The sequence below is a fragment of the Prionailurus viverrinus genome, chromosome X, assembly GCF_022837055.1.
Source record: "Prionailurus viverrinus isolate Anna chromosome X, UM_Priviv_1.0, whole genome shotgun sequence".
NCBI lineage: Eukaryota > Metazoa > Chordata > Mammalia > Carnivora > Felidae > Prionailurus > Prionailurus viverrinus.
The window spans coordinates 42,826,095-42,853,755 of NC_062579.1; the positions used below are offsets into that span (position 1 = coordinate 42,826,095).

Sequence of the window (27,661 nt, forward strand, 5' to 3'; positions counted from 1 at the left end):
GGACACAGACCCTCTCACAGCTCATACATCTCAAATCCTGGACCCCAAAATGGCTCGTAAAACGACATCTTGTTTTTGAACACAAAAAGTCACTCCATACAGGACACATGTCAATTAGAGACACAATGAGGTCTCACCCAGCCCCATGAGTGAATAGCACAGAGAGACTGAAATACAGAATTACAGACAGCCTTTCTGGGAAACCGCTGTTTTAGCCCCCATCCCAGTGCACCCGTCCAGACACGTGAGGAACCTCTTTTCCCAGGGATAAATGACCCCAGGTTTGGCCATCATTGGCTGTTTCTGGACAATAACTCAGCTGCACTGGTCCCAGGCCACAACTAGGAGGGAAGCCCCCGCTCACACGTCTGACAGACAGTAGAGCCCTCCACCCATCAAAATGGGGAGACCTTCTAGGTTGGAAGGGTTCATGCCATCTTCAGGAGACTCCCACTGTCCTTAAGGCCCCAGAGCCCTCCTGCTGAGGAGCCGTTGCCTCATTGTGGGGATCGGAACCTGTGGGGAAGGCAGAACAGGACAGTCCCACGCTGCTCAGGGTAGATCCATGCCCTCTCAGTCTTGTGGAAGGCCTGTCCCTCATCCCATTCACCCTGAACACACTGCTCGCTTCAGCCTTCTCAGCTCCTAACCCTTGGAGGCACTGCAGCCACCCAATTTTCCCAGTGTCTATGTGAGCCCCAAACACAAGGACACCTTCAGTCAGCAGGTCTGTTGCAAGCCAGTGAACACCAGTGGGGGAAGGAGATGGTGAAGGGGTTCACATTGCCGTGCCAGGATGACCTGCCACAGACCACTTACCTGACCACTGAGGGTGCCCCTGTTCCACCCGCTTCTCTACCTTATCATCTCCCCATCCACCCAAAGGAAACCTGTCCCCTTCTCTCAATGCATAATTCTGCTTTAAAGGGGAAGGTGGTATGAGGGTGTCCACAGTTCCCGTGGGGCTTTGTGCAAACTGTGAGGCGCATACGTTTCCCCCGCTGATCTCCCACCATGAAGCCAACACCAGAGCAGGCCTATTTGCTCACGGGCAGAATCCACGGCGAGGCTGACGTGGGCCTGCCTGGGGCATGCACCTTGTCCTCCTCAGGGGACACACACACTGGCCCATCTCTCATGCCATTGTGAATTTCCCTCCCCCAGGAACACAGTCTTGCATCTGCAGCCTTTCAGGCACAGGTGTGAATACAGTCAGGGCTTAAGGAACGACTGGGGAGAAGTTCACGGACATGAGAACCCACCTATCTCTTACTTGCCTGCCCTCACTCAAACATCTCTCCTGTCTCATGCTTAAAATCCTATCCTCTAAGTGTTCACTTCTCTGGGTTGAGTAGGGCACCTTGTTTCCCTCGAGAAACTGGCTTGGAGTAGGTCATGAGCCCCTCTTTGAAATATCTCTGCCCATCCAAGACTTATAGTCTGGTGGACACATAACAGGACACTGGAGAAAGATTTAGTGATTTGTTATTGGGCTCATTTCACTATAGTGGGATCCTGGAAGCACTGTTAAAAAAAGAAGTTGCAGGAAGACTGACTAAAGGACAGACTAAGAGAAGCCAGTGATCCCACTGACCTGGGTAGCATCTTCAGCCTCTTTTGCTGGTGAGCAGCCTGAGGTTCCACGGCATGATTCCAAACCCTCCACTTCCACCTCCACTCTTCAAAGCCCCACCTGTGCACCCATAAACTCCCTGAGAAGGACACCCCACCTCCAGCCAATGGGATTCTTTTCCTTGGAAGATCCTGGCAGGCAATCCCATCTAGACTAACCAGTCTAGTGTGGTCCTTAATCTCTGCTCTGCTCACCCATGAGGAAACCATTCATGTGCTCCTCTTCCATGTTCCCTGGTCCCCACTTGGTTAGAATCTGTACAGATGACGGGCTGGGGCCAGAAGTGGGACGATGGTGACCTCCGGAGAGGTGGAGGTCCTTGCATGGTGGTGAGCTCCCCTGCACCCTGCCCGCAATGGTTTCTTTGGGAACACAAGACTCCCTCACTCCAGCTGTACCTCCCAGAGGAGACTGCTTCATCTGGGACTTCAGTGGTACATCCTATTACAGGAAAGTACAACCTGCTGCTCCTCTAGCAACCTTTCACCCTTTCCTGCCACCCCACACCCTGGTAATTTGCCCAGATGGGGTCACATCACCTCCAGCTCCACTCCTCCCCAGGAATAAAACTAATGGGCGCTGCATCCTTCCATCATAGTCTCACTACTCTTAAACTCCCCACAGGGATCATTCCACTTGCATACGCCAAGATCTTGTAGACAGCCTGAGATAAAGTGTCCAGCCTCCTGTCTACATCTCCTACGTCACGAATGGGGTGCTTAGGGTGCCAGCAAAGGGGCATTTGTTACTCCAGTCACACCGAGGGTAGTGTGACTTGGTAAAAGAAGTTTGCAGGGCTCTCTGACGGCGTCTATCAAAATTTGATTCTACTGTGTCCCTACCCTCAGTAGAATTTCAGCTTCATGAAAAGAGGAACATATGTGGGTCTTCTCTAATGTCTCCCCAGCACTTACAGTAGTATCAGGCACACAAGAAGGTACTTCAGAGATGTTTCCTTAGCAAAAGGTTTCCTTGATCCAGCAATTTCCATTGCTACGAACTTGTCTTAAAGAAATATTTACACAGCCACAGAAGCATGTGTACAATGAGAATAGCAAATTTCAGGGAGTGGGGGTGGGCTCTAAATGGCCATTGGTAGTCAATGACCTTTGGGAGGGTAAATGAAAGATGAAGTGTTCCTATCCTACAATGGAGCACCCACTGGCCTTGAAACAGAATAAGAGGAGCAAATTTGTACTGACCAGAGATTTTTATTTTATTATTATTATTATTTTTTCAAATGGGGAGTAGCAGATCAGTGGTAATCCTAACTCAACCAGTGTCTGTAAGTGTATATGTATGTGCAGGTGCAATTTGTAAATACTGATAACAGGGACAAGACGGAAACACCTATCAGACTACAGTGGTCACCTCTGATGATCAAACTGGTGAAGGCAAGACCTGGACAGCGTATTACATCTTCTGGGGTAGGCAACTGTACTTCTAAAATGGCCAAAATCATATTCAAAAGCAAATGCTTTCCTTTACAATATTTTTTTCATTTTGTTAAGCTGTAAGTCACATTCCATAAAATTCACCCTTTTTTGTTGGCTTTTACTATGTACATACGGTTGTGCCAACCATCACCAACATCTAATTCCAGAAGAAACCCTACGCCATTAGCAGTCCCTGCCCAATCCCCCCTCCCAGGAGCCCTGGACATTTACTAGCAGCTTTATGTCTCTACAGATTTGTCCATTCTGGACATATCCACTAAATAGGATCCTACATTATGTGGCCTTTGAGTCTGGCTTCTTTCACTTAGCATAATGTGTCCAGTTTTCGTCCATGTTGCAGCAAGTATCACTACTCCATTCTTTTTATGGCTGGATAATATTCTACTATATGGATACATCACCACAGGTGATATATTCATTATTTGGTTGGCACTGGGTTGTTGGCACTTTGTTGTGATTAATGCTGCTAGGAACACTCGTATACAAGTTTTTGTGGGGGCTTATTCTTTATTTGTCTTGGATATATATACCTACGATGGCATAACTGTGTCATACAGCAGTTCTGTTTAACTTTTTGAGGAGCTGCCAAACTGTTTTCCACAGCAGCTGTGCCATTTTGAATTCTCACCAGCAATGTATGAGGATTTCAATTATTCCACACCTTCCCCAACACTTGTTATTTTCGCTTTTTAAATTATATCCATATTAGAGGGTGGAAAGTTATAATTCATAGTGCTTTCAATTTTTGTTTTCCTAACGACTGATATTTTTGGGCATCTTTTCATGTGCTTATTTGGCATCTGCAGATCTTTTTTAATAGAAATGTCTATTCAAATGCTTAGCCCATTTTTTAAATTGCGAGAGACAGAGAGAGAGAGCGAGAGAGAGAGAGAGAGAGAGCGCGCGCACATGCTCAAACAGGGGGAGGGGTCGAGAAAGAGAATCCCAAGCAGGCTCCATGCTGTTGGCCCAGAGACTGATTTGGGGCTTACTCTCATGAACCGTGAGATCATGACCTAAGCCAGAATCAAGAGTCGGTCACTTCACTGACTGAGACCCCAGGTGCCTCCCTTATCCCATTATTAATTGGGTTGTCTTTTTACTCTTATCTTGCAAGAGTTCTTTTTACATTCTGACTACTGGGCCCTTATCAGATATACAAATACTTCTTCCCATTCTTTTGGTTTTTTCACTTTCTTATGGTGTCCTTTAAAGCAAAAACTTTTTCTCATTTTGATGAAGCCATTTTTACCTAACTTTTCATTTATTATCTGTGCTTTTGATGTCCTAGCTAAGAATCCATCACCTAACCCAATGTCACAAAGATTTACTCCTACACGCTCTTACAGAAGAAGTTTTATAGTGTTAGTTCTTACATATGGACTTGGATCCATTTTGACTTAATTTTTATCTGTGGTATGAGGTTTGGACTCAAATTGATTCTTTTAAATGTTGACTATCCAGTTGTCCCAGCACCATTTACTAAAATGACTGCTCCTTCCCCATTTAATTGTCTTGGCACTGTTGTCAACAATTAACTCACCATAGATAGACGGGTTATTTCCAGACTCTCAATTCCATTCTGTTTACCTCTGAGTGTATCCTTAAATCAGTACTACATTGTATTCATTACTGGAGTTTTGAAATAATGTTTGAAATGGGAATGCACGAGTCTTCCACTTTTGGCTGTCTCCTGCAAGATTGTTTAAATTAATTCCGGGTCCATGAAATTTCCACATAAATTTCAGGAGCAGTCTCTCAATTTCTAAAAAGCTGCAGTTAGAATATCAATAGGAATTACACTGAATGCTTGGATCAATTTGGGGAATGTTGCCATCTTAACAATATCAAGTCTCCCAATCGATGAACACACACAGTCTTCCCATTTTTTAAAATTTGCTTTAATCTCTTTCAACTGTGTTTTGTAATTTTCAGTGTGTAACTCTCACACCTGCTTGGTTAAATTAATTCCTAAATATTCTTCTTACTCTATCGTAACTGAAGTTGTTTTCTTACTTACTTATTTGGATTATTCACCGCTAATGTACAGAAATACAATTGATTTTTGTACACTGATCTATCTTGCACCCCGAACCTGAAGTCTATTTTATATTTATTTTTATTTATTTTTAAACGTTTATTTAATTTTTGAGAGAGAGAGAGAGAGAGAGAGAGAGAGCACGCGCGCGCAAGAGCGAGCACAAGCAGGGGAGTGGCAGAGAGAGAAGGGTACAAAGGATCTGAAGTGGGTTCTGTGCTGACAGCAGGGAGCCCAATGCAGGACTCAAACTCACGAACCAGGAGATCGTGACCTGAGCAGAAGTCAGACGCTCAACTGACTGAGCCACCCAGGTTCCCAAGTCTATTTTATATTTAAAGTGATTATAGCAACACAGGACTCAAGCCCAATCAACTAATGGAAAGACTGATTCAAACACCAACACTGACATCCTGTGACAGAAAAGGAAAAGAAGAGACACATTACATACAAGGGAACAAACAGGACAGAATGGGCAGACGACTGATCAGAATCCATGCAAGCCAGAATTTTCTGATTAATGCAAATGTTTCTTGAAAATGAAGGTGAAACAAAAACTTTCAAAGAAATAAAAAAGCTGAGAAAATTCATTGCCAGAAGATCTGCCCTACACAACACGTTAAAGGGAGTTCCTCAGGAAGAAGGCAAATGAAATCCAAAGAAAATCTGGATCTATACAAAGAACTGAATAGTGCTGGATGTGGTAAAGTTGCGGGCGTATACGAATTTTTTCCTTATATTTAATCTCAGTAAAAGAAAACCATCTAAATAATAGTAACAATGTATTGTGGGGTTTACGACCTTGGTAGAAATAAAATGCAAGAAAACAATAGCACTAAGGCTGGGAGAAAGGACATGAAGGTACATAGTCCTACGATTCTGACAGTGTACAGGAAGTGGTATAATATCGTTTGAAGGCACAGTGTGAAAAGCAACGATATGTATTAGAACCCTAGAGCAACCGTTTCGAAAAGATGTTTAAAGATATATAACTAGTAAGCCAATTGTGGAGATAAAATGGAATAACACCAAATGTTCAACTGATCCAAAATTATAGAGGGAATAGGAAAGGAAAATGTGAATAAAATATCCATAGGATAAAATATACAGCCAGATGGCAGACTTAAATGTAAACTGTTAACACACTAATTGTACACTGCCTACGCATCAATTAAAAGACCTAATTTGTCACTTTAGATAAAAATAGAAAGACCCAACTATGTACTGTCAAAAGGAATCTCACTTTAAATATGAATACATAAATTAAGTTAAAAGTAACTGAAAGGAAAATTTATCGATAATGCTATGGTTTGAAGATGTCTCCTCCAAAATTCCTATGTTAAATCCTAACCCCCATACCTCCTAACCTAGGAGGTGTGGCCTTTGGAAGGTGATGAGGCCCTGGGGCAGAGCCCTCATGAATAGGATTAGGGCCCTTATGAAAGAGGTTCCAGAGATCCTTTGTCCTTCCACTATGTGAGGACACAACCACAAATCTGTGACTTTGAAGAGGGTCCTCACTAGAACCCAACTATGCCGGCACCCTGATCTTGGACTTCCAGCCTCCAAAACTGTGAGATACCAAGTTTGTTTATAAGCCGCCCAGTCTGTGGTATTTTGTTCCTGCACCCCGAACACACTAAGACACATACACCCAGCAAACGTGAATCACAGGAAAAGCTGGAAGGGCTAAATTAATATTACAGAGAATATACTTCAGAATGAGGATTATCACAAGGGGAAAAGACAGATGTTACTTAATAAAAGAGGTCCAGTCATCGAGAAGATCCAAAAATCATGAATGTGCATGCATTAGTAAAAACTGATACAAGAGCTAAAAACTGATAAAACTAAAAGGAAAAACAGAGAAATCAGTTAGCTGAAGCCTTCAACATTCCCCCATCCACAACTGACAGTACAAGTGGACAACACAATCAGAAACTATATGGAGCAGTGGAGCAACACTATCAACAGCCATGACCTAACAGATGCTTACAGAAGGACAGCACAAGACACCATCTTCTGAAGTGCACACACAAGGTTCACAAGACAGGCCATATTCTGTGCCATAAAGTAAATCTCAACAACTTCTAAACGGCTGAAATCATACAAACTGGGTTCTCTGACCGCAAAGAATTAAACAGAAATTAATTGCAGCAAGGTGTCTGGAAAACCACAGAATATTTTGAAATTAAATGGCATTTCTCAATAATGCAGGGATCAAAGAAGAACCTGCAAGAAGTAGAAAACCAAAACACAGTATATCAAAATCTGTAAGGTGAATCTACAACAATGCATTGAGGGGAATTTTTATCATTAAATATTTACATTAGAAAAGAAGAACTGTCTGAAATCAACTGTCTAAACTGTCACCTTAAGAAATTAGAAAAGCAAAATCAATTTAAACCTAAGGGAAGCAGAAAAAGTATAATGAAGGTTTGAACAGAAATTGACCTACTAGAAATCATAAAATCGATACAAAGGAATCAGTGAAACTAAGAGCTGGTTCTGTGACAGGACCAGTAAATCTAATAGGTTTAGCCAGACTGATAATAAGGAATGAGGGCAGAGTGACATGGATTACTAATATCACTACTGCCAGAGGAGACATCAATACAGATCTTTCAGACATGAAGTGGGTGAGAAAATATTATTGAAAATATTATCCAAAAAAAAGATGAAATGGGAAAACCCCTTGAAAGGCCCTGGCTCGCAGGCCCCAGTCAAGAAAATAACACCACTAGCCTTATATCTGTCAGAGATTGAATTCACTAAATCAAACAGAAAACAAAAACCCTTCCCTCACATAAAACTCAAGGCTTGAATGGTTTCACTGTTTAAATTCTATCAAACACATATGAAAGAAATAACGCAGGTTTGAACAAAGTCTTCCAGGCAACTGAAGATGAGGTCACACTTCCTAACACATGTTATAGAGCCAGCAATATCCTGATATGAAAGCAAGACAAAAAATTAAGAAAATAAATAACAGACTCTGGAAAAAAAAAAAAAAAAAAAGAGAGAAACCTCACTAGAGTCCAGAGCCTAGAAGGGAGAACCATACCACTTCAACGTCAATTACAGGAAGAACTGTCAGTTATAGACCCAACAGAAGAATAATCAACATGAAAGAATCATGTAGGCCCCAACAGGAAAAGATGTACATTGCATGTCCTGTAAGATACTGACTACGCCTCCAACTCAGCCAATGAGAAACTGTCATTACCCTGAACTCTTGCTTTTCTTCGATGGACTTTCATTCAAAACAACCCTTCCAACTTCCTCCTTCTTCTCCATAAAATAACGTTCCTCTACTTTGCTTATTGGACTTGCCTAGGATTTTGCCTTAGGTTGCTTGTTCCAAACTGTAATTCTCTGCTATTCCTGAATAAACTCATTTTTGCTGGTAAAATAACTGGCTGTTCTACTTTTGAGGCTAACAAGAGCAATAGCACTCATGAACACAGATGCAATAATCCAAAATAAAATATCGGCTGTTTGAAACCAGCAATATAGAAAAAAGACAAAATACCATAGTGAAATGGTTCCACAGCTTTGAGAGTGGTTCAATGTTTCAGAATCACTCATGCTAACTGACCATAATAACAGACTAAAAATATATAAGCATCTCAATAGATGCATAAAGAGTATTTATTTGATAAATTTACTTGATAAAAACTCCTAGCAAACTAGGAATAAAGAAGGATTTCTAGCTTAGTCTCCTAGGGCTGCTGCAACAAAACTACCACAGACTGGATGACTTCTAAAAACAAGAGAAATCTATTTCTCATATTTCCAGATGCCAGGAAGCCCAAGATCAAGGTGCCAGCAGATTTGGGATGTGAGGCCCTGCTTCCTGCTTCACGGACTGCTGACTTCTTGTCCTCACATGGCAGGAGGGCCGAGGGAGCTCTCAGGGGTGGGTCTCTTTTATAAGGGCACTAATGCCATTCATGTGGGCTTCACCTGAATGACCTGATCACCTCCCAAAGGCCCTACCTCCAATCACCATCATACTGGAGAAAGGTTTCAACATGAATGTTGGGGAGATGGCAAGATTCATTCAGTTTATTGGCAACATCCTTAAGCCGATAACTGGCATCTACAAAAATATCTAAAGCCACTGTAATCGTTAATCCTGAAGGTCTGAATGTTTCCCTCCTGAGACAGGGAACAAGGTAAGTATGCATACTTTCACCACTTCTAGTCAATATTTTCCTGGCTGTTCTAGCCAATAAAAAAGTCAAGCAGAAATAAAGAAGTAAAGAAATAAAGAAGTAAAACAGTCATTATTCACTGGCAACACCTGAATCTGTAAGAAAAACCCATAAAACATTACTTGAATTAAGAAGCGAGTTTAGCAACGTGAAGAGACACATAGTCAGTATGTAAAAGTAAATTCTGCTTCCATATACCAGCCATAAACAATTAAAAATGGAAATTTTGAAAAGCAACGCTACATAGTGTAATGCTGAAAAACAGGATTAAGAATGTGCTGCCATTGTCCCCACTCCCCAACTACAGAGTTGTGGCTCAGAGGTTTTGAAGCAGATAGCTCCTCTCAGAGGAACAAAGTTCATTTGCAAAGGGGTGTTGAGGAGAAGGTCAAGCAAGCCTAAGGGCACTTGCAAAACAGTGGAGGTTGTGGTACAAGGCAAACGGTGGGAGACTGGTAGAAGTCTTGGACATAGAGGATCAACTGTAGGCTGGCCGGATTACCTGAGACAATCAGGGAGAAGAGACAGCTGCAAGGAGCCTGCCTAGGGTCAGAAAAACTCTGAAACAGTAACTTCAGCAGCTAGCCCTTCAAAGGAGCATGGATTTCACTGGTTTAGATTATGAAGCAATATATCCAGGGTATCGCTGAAAACAGTTGAACAAGTAGCCCACAGTCAGTGAACCGGAACAGCTGGGTGTGGTCAGGCAAAGAGACAATCAGAGAGAAGCCTGCCGCAACCAGTCATCCCAAGGGGACAGTAGGCATCCCCAAGTCGTCTCTCCCTGAGGACTAAAATCTGAAGCCTAACACAAGGGTGGGGGTGGGCGAGAGTAAGGAGAGAAAACAGACTCCACTAAAATAAACCAGCTAGACACTAAACAACTAGACAAGGAAACACAGGTAACAAACCCAGGAAGGGGTGGGATGGATCAGTACCCAGTACTGCTCCAATATTTTAGATAGTTAGACAAGAAAAAAATTATGATAATTCAAAAAACAGGAAAGCATGAATAAGCAACAGAAACTGCCGGTGCTTGCGACCAGATGTCAGATTTGATAAAGAATTCAAAGTAGCTGTTATAATCAGGTCCAAAGAACAAAGAAAACCACAATCAAAAAAGTAAAGGAAGGTATGATGAAAAAGTCACATCAAAGACAGAATAACAATAAAGTGAGAAAAGTTATTTAAGAAAGAACCAAATACAAGTTCTGCAGTTGAAAAGTGCGGTAACTAAAGTGAAAAATTCACTCGAGGAGATCGACACTAGTTGAACTACCAGAGAAAGATTTAGCAATCTTGAAGACAGATGGACAGCGATTATACAGTCTGAAGAAAGTGAGGGAAACAAATGAAGGCAATAAACTGAGCTGCACAAACATATGGAACACTCTTAACACCAACACAGATGCAGGAGAGTACCAGAACACAGACAGAAAGGAGCAGAAAAAAATATTCAAAGAAACAGTGCCTGAAAGCAACTCAATGAACTCCAAGTAGGATAAATGAGAGATTCATAGACACATCACAGTAAACATGCCGAAAGCCAAAGGCAAGGAGAAAATTGTGAAAACAACAAGAGAAAATGACCAGTCACTTATGAGGGAAATACAATTAATAGCAGTTTACTCAGCAGAAAATATGGAGGCCAGAAGGAACTAACTGGGTAATTAAAAAATTAAAAAATGCTCAACAACCAAGAATCTCATATCCAGTAAGCTATTTTTAAAAATGAAAGTAATGTTACTGAATTGGTTCCTTAGGTATAACAATTTCTTTTTGTCAGAATCTTCAGGGTTTTACACAGATAAGAGCATGTCATCTGGACGTGGAGGACTTGATGGCTACTAAAATAAACCAGACACAGAAAGACAAATACTGGGCCATCTCCCTTCTACGTGCAATCTAAAATAGTCAGACTCCTAGAAGCTGAGGGTAGAACAATGGCTGCCGGGGGTAAGGGGAGGGGTAAATGGTGAGGTGATGGTCAAATGTACAAAGTTACAACTATGAAAGAGAAGTATGTTCTGGAGACCTACAGAGCGTAGTGCCTTTACCTAACAATACTGTGTTATATACTTAAAATTGCTAAGAGATTATCTTATGTTAAAAGTGTTCTTACCGCTAATGATAATCATATAATAACAACCACACCAACAAGAAGAAAGGGTTGTACATGTGAATACCTTTACCTATAGCTTTACCTATCAATCAGACCTCAATAAAACACACCTCTTTGGTACCACTAGTCACGGTAGTAATTTTTACATTGACTTATATGATTGTTAGATTAACTATTCTCGAATGATTTGGCTTAAACTCACTCCATGAAGGCAGTCTTTGTTTACTGTATCACCCAGGCACCCAACACAGTGTCTACAGTGTCTAGGTAAGAGCTGAAGCTTATTTAGTGAATCATAGTTAAATGAATAGAGTCTCTCACCCTATATTTGCCACACACACACACACACACACACACACACACACACACACACACGGTTACCATCATACTTATGCAGCTCAGGGAACAGTGCCTGGGCAGCCACCCCCCAGCTGGATCAGGAGATGGAGGAGCACCAGTGGTGTTGCCAGATGGCGGCTTCGAGCTTCTGTAAGGTGAGGCAGCGTTACTCTCAGCAAGGCTAAGAAACTTTATGAGTCTGTCTATGGTAAAGGCTGAGACCTTTGTGCCTTCACACACTCAGTGTCCCCTCGTTACTGTTCACGGTGGGTCATCAGAACGCTCATCACTAAGTGCAGCGATTCCCTCCCGGACCTCGGACCAGGGTAACCTCTCCCCACAATACTAGAGCACTCTATTTTCATAGCAGAAAAGCAAGGCCAGAAAACGGGATTTTCGCTGTTTGTCCCCTCTTAATGTGTTTTCTCACCTTGTACTCACTTCCATGCTTCTTCTTTGAGTCACCCAACCCAACCCTGCTACTTCCCAACCAATGACTACAACACCTGTGCCTGCATCTCACTTGCTATGTAGGGCTCTACTGGAGGTGGCTGGATCTAACTATTGTACTATGCATTTGCTTTCTGTTTTCTCTTATGAATCCGTAGGCCTCCAGACTTCAAGTAACGTGCTCCAGGTGGCCCACAAACGGAGAATGCTTCAGGTGAGGCTGCCACTCTCACCCACAGCGTGACCAAAGCAGTGCTACCTTGTAAGAACCACACACTGCACCCTGGGGGCCAAAAGAGAGCAGAAGTCTAAGAAATTTTAATAGAGATACTTATCTCAATAGCACAACTGTCTCTTCTTAGGGACAAGCAAGTTGCTGTCTGATTTGGTTTGGTTTTGGCCTGCATCGTCTGTGGCATTTTCATAGCCCTTGCAGACTTAGCTAACCTTCCATCCAAACCTCTCTGCTTCCCTCACTGCTCTGCTCTACTGTCCCACATAGCTCTCCTCCACTTTAAATGCACTGATTGGGTTTTCAGCTGGCAAGGATATCAAAGCAATTCATTATCTTGAAATGTCAAGATACCAAAGAGATCGAGTCTTTAGAAAAACGACTTTAAAATCTATAGGATTTTATCTGTTGTTTTGTTTCCAAACATTATATATACCATAAACTACTGTCCATAATCATCATGATGAGGATACCAACGCTGAAATCTGCCTCAGCAAACGCGTGTATAGACCTTGATATGAACCAGATCCCGACTTAGTGATGTGCCTGTATTGACTTGTCACCTCACAGTCTCTCGTGCACCTGAGACATCATGTTCTATCCAAGCACTGATCCAGTGTAATCAGGATAAGCTGTCTTACACGTTCACCTGTCTTTTGAACCAAAGGACACTGGACACTGAGGTGCACTGCAGTTTATGGCCAAATCCCATGTCTCTGTATGTTTTTCTCTGACCTGGATTTAACCCTGACCTTGCCCTTGCTGAGTAGGTGGCTCTGGGTAAGTTACTTCACCCCTTAACCTCTGCGGGTCTCAGTTTCCTCATCTGGATGGAACAAGGGACGATACCCTTAAAAACACTTACCTCACAGTGCTGCAGTGGATACTCCATGAATTTTAAAATCATTGCTGTAGGGAAAGAGCTAAAAACAAATCCAGGCCTGTAGTAAGCCTCCTGAAGTGTGAGCTTGTATTCCCGTCTCTTTCCTTCTGCTTGTATCCATTATCCTTCCCTCCTGTTTGCTACTCCTTCTCTCTGCCTGCCCCCTGCACACTTTCACCTCATCCTCCACTCCCATTCTCTCCTCTCTGCACCTTTCCTAAGACTCTCCAAACACACTGTTTACCACCTCCTCATGACTCAGTTCAGAAAATACTAATACACCAGCCTTTTGTTAAATGAGTAATGAATATGAGTGGAAGAAAAACAAATGTTACTGATGAAAACTGGACTGTTAACAGCTTCGTATCTTTACCAGACTCACATCTTCCCAACAGACTGAACTCCCAATAGGAGTTCAATACAACTAATGGCTGTAGAAGCCACCACATGATGAGGTCCTTGGCCTTTACATTTCACTCTTTGAAATGTTTACGCAAATTTATACACTCGTGTTCTATCATCATCCAGTGACCACTTCATTTTCCAAACACTGTACAAAATGTGCAAACAGGTCATTCATTCTAATTTCCTAGAGAAGTTTCCATTCAAGTTTTCCATAGGAGCCCACGATGATGGAACCAAGCATTGCATTTAGGCTTCCCAATGGCCCATAAGGAGAGCTGAATACTCGTTATGCTAATAAAAACACGCCCTCCACCGTGCCCCACAGACTCAATTCCTGAGTCCCCAAGGAGCCGAAGTGATAGTGCTAAGTCCTTCCAGTGAGTCAAAGGTAGTCTTGACACCATCTGTCCAGAACATGCTTCCCGGAAATGTGGGAACAACAACAGTAACAACAACGGCTAGAATTGATCGGCAATTTGCCACATGCCGGGCACTGTCCTGATGACTTTTTTTGTCTTAACACAGTCAGTACTCTAAACTGCCCCCAAGAAGTAGCTACACTTACTACTAATTAGTGTTTCCACGTTGCTAATGGAACCGAGGCACACAGATGTTAAGTAACTTGCTCAGTGGCATCGGGCCATAAGTGGTGCAGGCCCACGTTGCAGAAAATTCACTGTACTGTGTACTTGTTCAGTCAATATTAGGATCCAAGGGCCAGTGCAAAATATTTAGAGTTACACCTAACATATAACACAAACTGATTTTATAGCACGGAACTGCATGGTATACAGAAATTTGATTTCAACAGCAATCACTTAGATGGAAGCTTGACAGGGACTGGATTCAGGATACTCTGTGGAAACAATACTCTCCGAGCCTTGTTAGTACAGCAGACAGCACATCAGTCTCCTAGCTGAAGTTCTTGGGTTTGTGCATCAGAGAAGGCACCAAACTGTTGTCACTTCTGCACCCTCACAACAATGGAGAGAGAAGCCAAGCAGCAGAAAAACGGGACCACTGACTGCCCTGCTCCAGTAGTTCCCAGACAAGGAGTCCTCCTAAGTCAGAACCCAAGAAGTTTTTAAAAATGCACATGCTATGATCCATACCCAGTGAATCTCATTTAGCGTGGTCACAATGTTAAGAATCTGTGATTTTTAAAAAAAATGTTTATTTATCGAGAGAGAGAGAGCGCGCGCGCGAGAGCGAACATGCACGTGAATCGGGTAGCAGCAGAGACAGAGGAAGAGAGAGAATCCCAAGTAGGCTCTGCACTGTTAGCATGGAGCCCAATGCGGAGCTCATTCTCATGAACTGTGAGATCATGTCCTGAGCCGAAATCAAGAGTCGGATACTTAACCAACTGAGCCACCCACGCACCCTAGAATCTGTGATTTTTAACTCTGCCTAGGAAACTCTCAAGAACTTTATTAAATCTCTGTGGTAGCAAGCCTGACTTCAATGTACTGACTCTTTCCAGACAAACACACACATGAGAGACCAATCTGAAAGCACACAGAAAGCAGAACATAATGAGCACAGCCTGAGACTCAAACCAAGGGCAGGGCAGATTTTCTGAGAGGACATCACGACCCCACTGGACGTTCTCCATGAAAGCTTCGGTCTATCTCAAATCCATTCTCTTTGTGGCCAGTGGGTAGGGTTGGTGACAGAAGATGACATTAAGTTCTCATAATGGCACGGGCTTTTTTTTGAGGACCACGTAAACCATATGATGTGAGGTTATGCAATCTATTCTCCCCATGTCCTCGCAGCCTTTGGTTCATTCTTACACCCACACTCCACTCCACGTCAGCCTGGCACAACCAGAACTTGGGCGCATGTCTTCCCTTCACCTATCAAAAACCTGCCTTTGACCTTAGGAGATCATCTCCCTCTTGTCCTTTCAGCTGTCCTGTGACATCATCTGCTGTCCCGAACAGGACAAAAGCTTAAAGCCCTTTCCCAGCCCCTTACTCTGGTGTCCATACCTAGAAAGGCTTGTCATCAATGAGGAGGAGAACCCCAGTCCCAGGAGCTAAGAGCCAAGACGAGCACAAAACCATCCGGGCGTGGACATTCCACGGCAGTGGTGACCTCTGAAATGAAGCTTTACCTCACATCTCAGCTGTCCCTGAAACACGTTCTTATCACAGAAAGCAGGCAGAGGATGAGGGTGCCCGGAATCCTTCCCAGGGAGTACTTCCTGGGAGTACCATGCTGCCATGGTATTTCCTCTCACCAAATCCAGGCAAGGACCAGCATATTATGTGGGTTATAACCACAATGGCACATTTTGAAAATTTCAGAGGGAGACTGTGATTGTTGAAATGATTAAAGGGAAGTATCAGTATTTAAAAAGGGAAAGTTTCAGGGAGGCAAATCTTTTTGACAGAGACTTACATAAGGTGGATTTTCCATAAATGTTAACTTCCCTGTAAATTGAGGGATACTTGCATGTTGTTTTACCTGGGAAGGTACCAATAATCCTTGACTGTTTTGGAAAATACATCAATGAAAGCAATTCTGTTCATGGCTTTGCGTCTCATACAACATGCCAGTATCACTTGATATCTGTGGCTGTGCGTGCAGGAAATAGAATGAGGGGAACCCAAGTGTACTGACCGGATGGGTCTTCTCCAGGTTATGCTGTGAAAGGACCGGAGGAATTAAGTGGGAGATGTTCACAATGTGATCTGCCAGCGGTCACTGAACATTGCCACTTTGTTTCCATATCTGTCTCCCTCGTGTCTGTCTCGTGGAAGGTTGGAAACACAGCTCTTGGTGTCTTCAGGCCAGAGGACCTGACACTCGGCAGAAGGCCAGTCCACACTTGTGGAATTGAAGTCAAATGGGAATGAATGGACCTAGTGTCATGATGATGAACCACACAGATGCCGGTCTGCAGAGGGCAGGAGGGACGTGCCACAGGTCTCAGTCTTAGGACCAATGCGGTAGGGTAAGACCAGCCTGCAGGACTGATCTCCATCACGTCCCTCAGGGGTCCTAGATTTAACCAGTTAAAACAATTTGCACTAACCACAAAGGTCTAATGTAGAAAAACAGGTAACTTACTGCTTAGTAAGAACCTTCTTTTTAGCTGGCCTGACGCACAAATTCAGGCACAGCACACACTGGTCGAGAAGCAGAACCTGACCTGAAAGTCTTCCAGGCTGAGGCAGTGTCGGGCTGGTCAGGGCACACACACAGGAAGGGTAATCCTAGCGGGCACACGTGATTCTCCTGAAACAGAGTTTACAATCGTTAGGGAGCCCAGAGCTGGACATACACCGAATCTGGCAACACGGCTCACCGGGGCCTCAATGTGGCCTCCCGCCACGGGCCTTCCCCTCTAGGACTCCCTGTCCACTTGGAATATCCATTTGAGCCCTTGGTTTTAGAGGGATGCCTGGAGGCAGTTATTTCCCAAAGTTGTGTCTGTCCATGACACCAGTTCATCCTCTCTCTGAGGGTGGAGGTCACGTGGAGGTGCCATGCGTGCAACGCCCAGGAGCTGGGGCCACCCCTGCTGTCCCACAGTCAGAGCTCTGGCAGGTATGGCTCGAGGCTCAGGAGTCAATTTGCATTCGCAGTGCTCACAAAGGCTTGCAAAGGCTGCACTGAGAGTGTTTCCTTAACAAAAAATAGAAAATTTCCAAGAATAGTCTGGACAGACACAGGCCATTAATGTCCTCGCCTCTTCCCTCTGCTTCTCCCCAGGTGCCAGGTTTGTTTTCTCCACTGTTACAAAATCAGTGCGTACAGTTCTGAAACTGAACCTTTCCGTGTCTTTATTTATCCCCTGCTCTCCTCCAAACCTTTTGTAAGGAGGGCCTGTTAGCAAAAGGGACCAAAATATTTTCATAGAAAACTCTATTACATAACGAGAAAGACTCATGATCATTAGGAATTGTTCAGGATGAAATTCTGAATTTTCAAAATTTTCAAAACGGGTTTACATCACCTCCTGTCCCTTTTGTCTCTCTCCTTTATCCAGCAGCCAGGCTAGAACAGGTCATACCCTTGCTGGGGGCAGCTGCTTTGAACAGTGGCCCTGCCTAACATCTTACATCAGCTTTCTCAGACATCCAGGCACCAACAGCCACAACGTACAAAGCCACTTTTAAATCCTCCCTTTTCGCTCTCACTGCAAGTTTACTGAAACTCCTAGCAGTAAGTGGACACTTACCGGGTGACCATACAGGGGACATCCTGGTTGGAATGCTGGGAGGCGCAGCCACAGCAGCAGTAAGCCAGCTGAAGACAAGGCTGGAATGCCTTCCCCTCCGTCTTTGCCTCTGGTTTATGTAAAGCTTTTTCTAGCCCAGGCAACCAATTAAATTTGTCTTCTCCCACGTGCAGGAGACAGCAAGTTAAACTTTCAACATTTTTGTTCACCTTTGGGAAGGTCTGGATCCTTTTCCCTGGCCTCCAGAGAATAAAGACCCAAGTCATAAGTTGGCTACACTTGTTCACCTCATATCATCCAGCATGGCTAAAGCAGCCAAGGCATGCAGTGAGCCAACGCTCTTGGACTTGGACCTTTTATTTTTGCATTCCGTGTGTAACATTTACCTTTCAGAACAGCTCAGCTGCTCTTTCATATCGTGGGCACATCCATAGTCACTGAGGCACAAGCAGCTTATCATCTCTACCGTGCCATCCTTTCTTTACGCAAAGTCTTCCACCATATTTTAGTGAGTCAGGGTTTTCCTGCTAGTGAGTCCCATGGCTGCCACCATGGTTTCGGAGGTCCCAAGACCACCCTTGCTTCTGCTGCATCCCCAGGAGGACGTGAAGGTCATCCTCAGGGCTAAGATTTATTACAGCAAAAGGATAGAAAGCAAAATTGCCCAGGGGAAATGGTGCCCTGGGTAACATCTGGAGGAAACCAGTGCAAGCTTCCAAGAGTCCTTTCCCAGGAGAGTCACACAATTTGTGCCTTCAGCAACAAATCATGATAACTCATGTGAAATGCTGTCTACCAAGGGTACCTCGTGAGTAACACAGCGTCAGAGGTTTGGGATGGAGGCTGGTCACGTAGGCACTGTCTGCCCAGCACAGACCAAGATTTCAGATTCCCAGAAGGAAAGGTATTTTCATAGATGTCTATGTGTTGAGATGTTTCATAGATGTTTAACATGAAACATATTGTTTGGACAGTTTAGGAAGAATAAAGCACCCTGCTCAGGTAGGGAATGGTGGGAAACCTTCTGAAATTCAAGTTCCCGGATGCAAGATAAGGGCCAACATGCTGATGTTTGTAAGCACAGTAGTTTCAGGCCTACTATGTTAACTCTTCTCTGCACAACACCCAATAACAAAGCTTCGAAATACATAACCAAGTCAGACAGAACTGAAGGATAAATGAACAAATCTACAAGTAACAGTTATAGAAGTCAACACTCTCTCAGTCATATGCAGAAGGAATAGAAGGAAAATTAGCAATATGCGGATGAACTGAACACTGTGAACTACCTGGATGTAACTGACAAGTATAGAACCCTTCACATATGGAAGTTTCACCAAGGTGGACTGCATCCTGGGTCACGAAACACATATTAGAAGTTATAAAATAGTTAAAATCATACAGAGAATGTTGCCTGAGCAAAAGAAAAAAAAAACCCCAATATGTAAGAAAATGTGAAGAGGAAAATCTCCAAACACAAGGAAATTACACGATACATGTCTAAATAATCCCATGGTGCAAATGGCAAGGCTCAAGGGAAATTAGAAAATATTTTGGATACTAACCCTTTATCAGATGAACTGAATGCAAACGAAAATACAACATATCCAAATCTGCAGGATGCAGCTACAGCAGTACTTAGTGTTAAATGTACCGCATCAAATGTTTGTATTAGAAAGAAGAAAGGACCCACGTTAATAATGAAAGCTTCCACCTTAAGAAACTAGAAACAGGACATAAAAATAAAGCAAGAAAATAAGAAAAACAGGATTTAGAGCAAATATCAGGAAAAGAATAGAGATAGTCAATGAAACCAAAAGCTGGTTCTTCGAAAAGGTCAATAAAATTCATAAATTTCTATCCAGACTGACACAAAAAGAAAGATAAGTAAAATAAAGGCACAACTTACCAATATCCAGAATGAAATAGGTTACAGAATCCAGAGAATTTGAATGGATTCTAACAAATAATCTATGCACTTACATTTGGTAATTGAGATGGAACAGAACAATTGCTTGAAAGACACAAACTATTAAAGCTCAACCCAAACAAAACAAAACCAAACAAAACCAAAAAAACAAAAAACCACCACCCAGGTAATCTGAAAAACATACATATATTTCTAAAATATCATTGTTAAAAACTTTCAGGAAAGAAATCTCCAGGCCCAGACGGTTTCTCTGGAAAACTGTACCACACACTTAAGAACAAGTAACAGTGTGCTATCAACAACAGCCAAATTATGGGAAAAGCCCATATGTCCATTGACTGATGAATGGATAAAGAAGAAGTGGTACATATATATACAATGGAATACTACTCGGGGATTAAAAAGAATGAAATCTTGCCATTTGCAACAATGTGGATGGAAGTAGATCGTATTATGCTAAGCAAAATAAGTCAGTCAGAGAAAGACAAATACCATACGATTTCACCCCTATGTCAAATTTAAAAAACATAACAGATGAACACAGAGGAAGGGAAGCAAAAATAAGATAAAAACAGAGAGGGAGGCAAACCATAAGAGATTCTTAAATACAGAGAACAAACGGAAGGTTGCTGGAGAGGTGTTTTGTGTGTGTGTGGGGGGGGAGGGAGTGAGCTTAAATGCATCATGGGCATTAAGGAGGACACTTGTTGGGATGAGCACTGGGTGTTATATGTAAGTGATGAATCACTAAATTCTACTCCTGAAACCATTACTACACTATACACTAACTTGAATTTAAATTTTAAAAAATTCTACAAAAGTAGTAGAAATATAATAAGAAATAACAGCAATTCTACAACCTCTTCAAAGAAATAGAAGAGAGGGACCACTTCTTGAATCATTTCATCAGACTGGCATTACCCCGATATCAAAATCAGACAAAGACACTACTAGCAAATCATTCAATAATATATAAAAAGAATAATACAACATGAGCAAGTTGGATTTACCCTGGAAATACAAAGCTGGTGCAGAATTCAAAAATCAGTTAAGAAATCATATTAGTGTATCAAAAAAAAAAAAGACCCACATGATCATATCAATTGATGCAGAGAAAGCATCTGACCAAATTCAACAGCCATTCATGATAAAAAAAAACATTCAGCAAACTATAACCAGAAGGGAACTTTCCTAACCTGGATATAGTGTGGCCACGCACTGAAGAAGTTCTCAGACACCAGACCGAGCGGGTGTGCAGGGCTGCCTCTGTGAGAGAGCAGCAGACTGCATATAGCCCTTATTTCATATTTCATTAGATAGAGGATCAAAGAATATCAAAGCATGGATGGAGAGCACAATGGACCTTTAGACATTAACCAGACATACATTTGGTGGCTACGTGAAGGCATGCAGGAGTACGTGAAGTTTTAAGGAGTGTCAGGGAATTACAGCAGGTTTTGTATCTTAACTGTCCTCTGGGGGATCGTGGGGCTCTGTAGCTCATAATGCTACCACGTTCGACAGCCTTGAGACCAGAACATTGCTGACGTTTCAGCTATTGCCCCGTTCACCCTCCAGGACTTACAATACTTTCTCTAGAAACAACTCCACAATACAGAGCATCTTACAAAAATACCTACACCCTCCATCCTGCTTAATGAGGAAAGACTACATGCTTTCTCCCTAAGACCAGGAATGAGGCTACGATATCCACTCTCCCCTCTGTTAGTCAGTATTTTGCTAGAAGTCCTAGTCACTCCAGTAAGGAAAGAAAAAAGAAAGGTCAGGAAGGAGGAAATAAAACTTCCAATTCACAATGACATGATTATGTATGTAGAAAATCCCATGAAATTACAGAAAAAAACCTCCTAGAACCAATACGTGAATTCAATGTTGTCACAGCATAGAAGCTGAACACAAAAAAATCAAGCAACTTTCTGCATGCTAGCAATGAACAATTACATAACAAGACAAAATACAGAAACCACCCGCAGGCACCATTTACAATCGCTTCCCCCGTTCCAGTCTATCGAAACATATACAGGATGTATATGCTCAAAACCACAAAAAGCTGAGGAAAGAAATATAAGACCTAAATGAATGGAGACACATACTGTGTTCTTGGGTTGATCAAATCAAAATAATGTAGGCGTCAATAGGCCTCAAAGGAATGCAACATTTTAATACAATTCCAATAAAAAATCCCAGTAGGACTTTTTGGACATATAGACTGATTATGAAGTTTATGTGGAAAGGTAAAGGAACTAGAATAGTCAAATAATTTTGAAAATGAAAAACAAAATTGGAGGAGTAACACCGATTTTATGATTTACTGTGCAGCAACAGCCAAGATATGGAAACAATGTAAGTGTCCATGGAGGGATGAATGGATCAAGAAAATGTGCTATAAATACACAATGGAATATTAATTGGCCATAAAAAGAAAATCCTGACTTTTGCAACTAAATGGATGGACCCTGAATGCTTTACACTGAAAGAAGACAGAGAAAGACAAATACTGTATGTTCTCACATATGTGGAAATTTAAAAAGCCAAACTCATAGAAATAGAGATTAGAATGGTGTTTGCCAGGGGTTGGGGAAAACGGTGGTCTTGGGTACAAATTTCCAGCCATAAGAAGAGTAAGTTATGGGGATCTCACACACACACACACACACACACACACACACACACAATTTATATATATATATATATATATATATATATATATATATATATATCATCACCGTGTATACCTTAAGCTTACTTATGTTATATATCAATAGTATCTCATTAAAGCTGAAAAAATAAAATCATCCCCAGAATGTCCAGTGGGAGCCCCTTCAGGCTATTTTCTGTGTCCTTCTGACATCACCAAATCAGTCTTTGAACTGTCCCTTATTGTTGGTACCACAAGTTTCCTTGAATTGTCCCTTATGATTGGTACCACAAGTTGAGCCAGGCTCATTTGTCCTTTCGCTCTCCCAGCCTGGGAACCCATCACTGAATGCAGAATAATATTTAGAAGCCAGGACGTCGGGGCTAGGTGTACTTATTACTATTGGGATGTTGCTGTTTCCAGAAAGTTTGGAATACATGTATGTACACATTCAAACACACACGCATACATATGTACATCTGTATCTATCAACATATGCACATACGCACACATACATATCATAAAGCATGAGTTCACATGGAGACCTCCAATCCCAATAGAACACCTCAGAATTTGTTTTCTTCCTTTCTGTATTTGAAATTTCCTCTTCCAAAAGTGAGAGTCGGGTCTTCCACATTTAGTGAGTTGACGAATCCTAAAGTATATAAGGCATCCCAGTTGCACACAGAGGCCCACCCTCACATGCTCTGCTGAACCAATCCCTGACCTTGACCTCCACACTCCACTGAAGTTTGAACCCTTGAGCCAGTTAGCCTTCTCCCCATCCAACCCCCAGGGACATCCTCCTTACTACCTTGGGCTCTGTCCCCAATGCAGTCTGCCCCTATGTATGGATGCCCTTCTCACTGTGCCTGGGCTCTGACTCCAAGTGTGGGATGCCCCTACATGCACACACTTGCCTTGCTCTGTAGCACCTAATGGCTTTAGGGCTGAACCGCTCAGGCACAACAGGAGGGAAGGGAAGGGAAAGAAAAGGGAGGGGGAGAGGTGAATATATCTCAATACAATCAATTAATTAAAGGGAATTGGGGCAAATCCAGGCAACATCATGAAGCCAGTGTGTTGGTTTTTTTTTGTTTTTGTTTTTGTTGTTTTTGTTTTTGTTTTTTTTTTTTCTCATTGCTCTCCAGCTTCCCCTTCCTGCCTCTCTTCTCTGCCCCATTTCTTTTTCAGTCCGGACCTCCATCAAGTGTAGAAATGTAATGAGGGGCATGATTCCCATATTATCGCTTATATCTGCTGGCTGGCTGACATCCAAACTGGATGGTGTGGGCCCTGCAGCTCTGACACTCAAGCCTCTCATGTCTCAAGTCTTTCATGATGGAGCACAAGGTTTCACTCCTCTTAGCAATTTCAGGTGTAAACAGGAGAGAAGATTCTGGGCACTTCTTGGAGCCTCGGGTCCTTTATAAAATGGGGATGAAGACCACCTCCCTCACAGGTTGTGGGAAAAATAGAGACAGCAACACCAGACACCTTTCACTGCGCTCTATGTGTCAAACCAGTTTTGAGGGCTTTTGCCAGCATTACAGGACTCCTTGATATCCAGGAACACACTCAGTGGATTTCCCCTCAGTACTGTTGCACCTGCTGTACCTTCTGCCTGTAATGTTCTAACAATTGCAGGTAGTTCCACGGCCTGCTCCTTCACTTCCTCAGGAATCTGCTCAGTCATTACCTTCTGAGGGAGTCATTCCCTCATCACCCTGCATAAATACCAACATGATCCCCACATACTCCTTCCTCCAACCCGCCTTCTCTTTCTATGTAGCACTTGACATCCTCTGACAGTCAATACATTTACTGGCTAACTCTAGGGAATAAGACACTTTGTCAGTTTTATCCTGTGTTGTACTTCCAACTTCCAAGGAAAGTACTCAGGCACACAGCCGGTGATCAGAAAATTCTTGTGGAAGGATGGCTGGGAGTCAGGACCTTTACACACACTTCTAAGTTGCACAGGTACCCTCCAAGACACGCACTGGCCCCATTTTATTGATGCTGACACATATTTAATCCTCAGGAAACAAATGACTTTCCCGATGACACACAACCAGGATTTGGGGGTCCGGGCTTTGGAATCATATCTGCCAGCTTCCAAACCCCTCAGTTCCTGGAAAGAGACCTCACAACCACAAAGATAAAAGATTTTACTTCTCAGACACAGACCCCAAACAGCTCAGATACCCAGGGACACCAAAAACAGATCCCTGAACACACCCTAAAAAAGATTCCAAAAATCTCTGCACAAAGAGCTTGCAACTTGAGTCACAGAATACAAAAAAAACAACAGAGACCATACACACTGAAACAACTCCTGCCCCCCCCCCCCCCCGCAACAGATCAACGTGTTCACTCCAGGAAACAAATTAAATCTGCTCAGAGACCTCACATCCTAGAGAAGACTCCCAAACCCTGCAGACACCTCCCAAGCTATTACAAGGACCTCAAAATAAAAAGGGAAAGACAGAAGCTCAAATAACTCAGAAACATCACATAACCTTTATCTTTAAAGTCCCCAGACATTTCAGAGAACCCACACCTTGGACTCCCAAACAGCACAGATCCTTTACACCTTAAGATAATACCCCCCACCCCACGCAGCTCAGAGATATCACAACTTGAAACAGAATCACAAACAGCTCAGAGACCTCACACCTGGGGTGCAGACGCCCACACAGATCTCAACCCCACAGACATAAATGCGCAAAAAGCTCAGAAAATGCACCCCCAGATATACAGACACGCACGGCCTAAAGTCCTTATCCCGTGCCGTACAAAATCCACTCAGATAAAATATCCCATTCACTCACAATCTCCTAAAAGGCTCAGAAAGATCAAACATACTCAAACCGTGCCTGTGATGTCCTCTCTAGCCACACACATCCCCAAACTGCTTGACACACTCTACTTCCCAGGCAGGGACGCCAAACAAGCGCACAGACCTCGCCCTGGACTTAATTGATGGCGCCGTGCCAAATGCGCCCGACTAGGCTTGTGACCGAGTTAGGGCTGAACAAGACTGAAAGAGCTCACGTGAAGACAGTTGCACAGTCACGGCGCGCGTCCAGTGCCAGACTCTGGCTACGAGCGAGCTGTTGCGCCGAACCTCGCCACCGACTGGGGCAGCATCTTCAGCCCCTCGGGGCAGTCAGTCGGTGAGTAGTTCAACTCGGAGAAAAACCGTGCCCTCTGAGAAGCCACACACACAAACAAACACACCCACACCCACACCCACACAAACACACACACACACACACACACACCCCTCGCCCAGAGCTCCTGCCCTCGTTGTGCCTGACCCCGCTAGATAGCCAATGGGAACGGGGTAGACGAAGACAGGGGCGGGGAGTAGGGAGTTTTTCCGGAGCCATTTTGCGCCCCGGGAAGGGCTTACTCTGGCACACTCTCTCCCGGACCAATCATCACCCAGAAAGCCTCTGACCTCGCCCCCTATATATCGGAGAGCCAATCTCTCACCTCGTTGCTGCCCAGCTGGACGTAACCATGTAGAAACGGAGTGGTGGAGTCGGCGAAGTGCAACTGAATAAAGCGGCCTGAGACCCGGTGTTCACATAGGCTCACATGGGCAGGAAGAATGGAGTGGAGTGAGTGGGGAAGGACCTGGCGGCGCCATTAGCGCCTCCGCTGCGACCTGTGGCTGATGCCACACGCTGTATAAGCAGACCCTTAGTACTGTCACATACACAATGGATTATTCCAAAATCGGAGTCCCCTCTCTAGTGGTACCTCCCGGAGTGGACGGTCCTGCCTCTGTGGCCCTGAGAGGTGTGTCCAGTGACGCTTACCGTTCCAGCTCGCGCGCCCCTTAGTGGCGCGTACCTGGAATGGCTGGTCGATGCAGATGCCCACGGACCATTCCAGGCTGGTCCCAAAGGGAGGGAGGGCAAAGCCAGGGTGTAAACCCCAGCTTGCTGCAGTGGTGGACTCGGGAGAAAGTCTTCCTGAGCTGAAATTTACCTCTCTCCGGTGGCCGCCAGTGTAATAGGGAGCGTTAAAAGTGATTTTTTTTTTTTTTTTTTTTTATGTGGTAGGCGTTGTGCTGTCTTATGCCTCCGTGGGCAATGCAAACTAGGTCTACTGGGGGAACAGGGGCAGGAGGGGTAGAGCACAGGGATGGTGTTAGAGGTCTGCTGTGTGTCAGGCCTTTGTGATTGACTGTCAGTAATAAGTCATTTGTTTCTGTTAGGGAAAGGGCCATCTTCCAGGGGCCCCAAGGACACTGAGAAAGTGATATAAAGACTGCGGACTTTGTCAGCATCCTGTCACCCGTGAACATGTTCCCTAGGAGAATCCTTTGGCCTGTGTAGTTATGCGTCTCACCACAGCCTTGTACTTACTTATTCATTCTCTCATTCATTCATTAATTCCCTCCAAATTATGTGTCAGGCACTATTATGGGTGTTAGGAATACGACCGCGTGGAAACAACAACAAAAAAACCCCCTTGCTCTCATGGAGCTTACATTCTATTGGGATCATACAGCACAAAAATGTAAGTAATTTGGCAATTGCGATTAAAATTAAATCGGAATAATGAAATAGAGGGGGACAATTTTTAGAATCAGGTCAAGGAAGGTCTTTCAAAGAATGTGATCCTTGAGCAGACACCTGGAGATGAATATCTGCTAGAAAACAATCCCAGACAGAGGTAGGAGCCAGTAGAAAAACGCAAGAGTGGAACTCAGAGCAGGGTGTATGAGGTACAGTGAGGAGGCCACTGTGGCTGGCTAAGTATGGTTGAGGGAGAGAGGTAGGAGACAAGGTGAGAGAGGTAATGGGGGCCAGATAGTGAAGCACCTTCAGGGCCATGGTGAGGAGTTTGACTATCGTGTTTGAGCCATGGAGGCTTTTTGTTGGTTGGTTGGTTGGTTGGTTGGTTGGTCGGTCGGTCGGTTGGTTTTTTAGCAGAGAAGCCCCTATTTCAGAAGCCCCCTTTCAGAGGCCAGAGGCCCAGGCCACCCAATACATGGGGATCAGCTCCTTGCTTGCCCTAAGGGAGAACCTTTTTTCTACCCATCTGCAGCTGAACATGCCTTCTTGGACAGTTCCATAGACTCGTG

The 27,661-nt window shown here is 43.5% G+C and overlaps 1 protein-coding gene across 20 annotated transcripts in view; it reads right to left on the reverse strand.

Moving 5' to 3' along the window:
- The window catches only part of LOC125157388 (protein FAM156A/FAM156B-like), a 42,140-nt gene extending 16,255 nt beyond the window's left edge, over positions 1 to 25,885 (reverse strand). For 2 of the 20 annotated variants that reach the window (XM_047844052.1, XM_047844039.1), the window contains exons 1-3: positions 18,355 to 20,294; positions 17,969 to 18,208; positions 16,937 to 17,022 (exon numbers count right to left, since the gene is read on the reverse strand). The gene's annotated coding sequence lies outside the window, so the exon portion shown is untranslated. Of the gene's footprint in view, positions 1 to 13,353; positions 13,412 to 16,404; positions 16,832 to 16,854; positions 17,023 to 17,968; positions 18,209 to 18,354; positions 20,295 to 25,614 lie in introns of those variants that run through there. The other 18 variants (XM_047844055.1, XM_047844050.1, XM_047844047.1 and 15 more) reach the window with 16 other exon arrangements.
- Positions 25,886 to 27,661: the final 1,776 nt, after the last annotated feature.